The sequence below is a fragment of the Electrophorus electricus genome, chromosome 25 (genome assembly GCF_013358815.1).
Source record: "Electrophorus electricus isolate fEleEle1 chromosome 25, fEleEle1.pri, whole genome shotgun sequence".
In the NCBI taxonomy this organism is placed as follows: Eukaryota; Metazoa; Chordata; class Actinopteri; order Gymnotiformes; family Gymnotidae; genus Electrophorus; species Electrophorus electricus.
The window spans coordinates 9,774,914-9,776,222 of record NC_049559.1 but is presented as its reverse complement, the minus strand read 5'-3'; positions in this window follow the sequence as shown (position 1 = coordinate 9,776,222).

Here is a 1,309-nt window from a genome sequence, read left to right as displayed (position 1 = left end):
TAAATTGTTTCACTGTATGGAAAACACCCACAAGATCTATATCCATGCTTGAAATAGTATAGAGTGCAGACAGAAGGACTGAGCTTGTATAGGCAGTGCAATAAACTGTCATGTTCCAAGTCAATAAAACTGCAAGCACTAAACACTCTACTGAAAATCACATACAGATATCCATATGCCAATCTGATATTTAATTCTAGCACAGACAAACATTGTTAACTGAGGAGCTACATGAAGTCAAACTGGCTAAAGGTGTGGCAGATTTGCCAAAAGTTCTAACATGCAGGTACTAATTCACGAACATTTTTTTACATGTAGTTTTTTGGTCAGGTACCCTTTGAATGGCTAGATGTAAGAGAATTCCAGTGCAGTGATAACATGAAATGTTCATAAGTTCCTTTTAATGAAGAGATTCTACAAGCTGTGCGGATTTGCAATGTTATACCACTGCACAAACCTTAGCTAATCAAGTTCACCAACTCTCTTAATTGACCTGATTAACAGATATTTGAGTAATACTTTACATAACCACTTACATACCACTGTTACACTGTAATTGTAGAAGTAATTATAGTGTAATATCCATATAATAATCCAAATAACTATATCATAAACAGAGTATCAAACTGTTGTTGCCTGTTTTTATATAAATAAATAATAAATACTCTCTCTCTCTCTCTCTCTCTCTCTCTCTCTATATATATATATATATATATATATATATATATATATATATATAGAGCGAGAGAGAGAGAGAGAGAGAGAGAGAGAGAGAGAGAGAGAGAGCGAGAGAGAGATAGATATTAAATAGGCACCCCAGAAAATCTGATAAATATGGGGGTAGTTAGGCCAGTCAACTGCCACCTCCCTGCCTGCAGACATGCCCTCTATTCAGTATAAGACCTCTGTTTGGCTTTGGGTATGGTTCTATTGAATGCTGAGAACAAGTGAAACTTTTTTTGGGTGGGAGTTGGTCAGTATTTTTTACTGTTTATTTTCCAGTCTCTGGAAAGTCTCGCAGATTCTGATTTTGCACTTAATTTTGCTTACAGTAATAAAGTCTCAAGGCTGTAAAAGGATTAACGATTCACCAAGGAATGTAAAAGAACGGATAGAGAAAACAGAGAGGGCAAAGGAGGGGAGGATGTGACAAAGAATGAGAGAAAGAAAGTAACTGAATCTAGTGTTAGAGAAATTCAGGTTTAAACGTTCCACAGCATGTGTGACATCAGCAGATCCCACCCCCTAGTTATTCTAATACAGATGGTCTGGATACAACCAAAACCACTCAGAACTGTGACATAATACC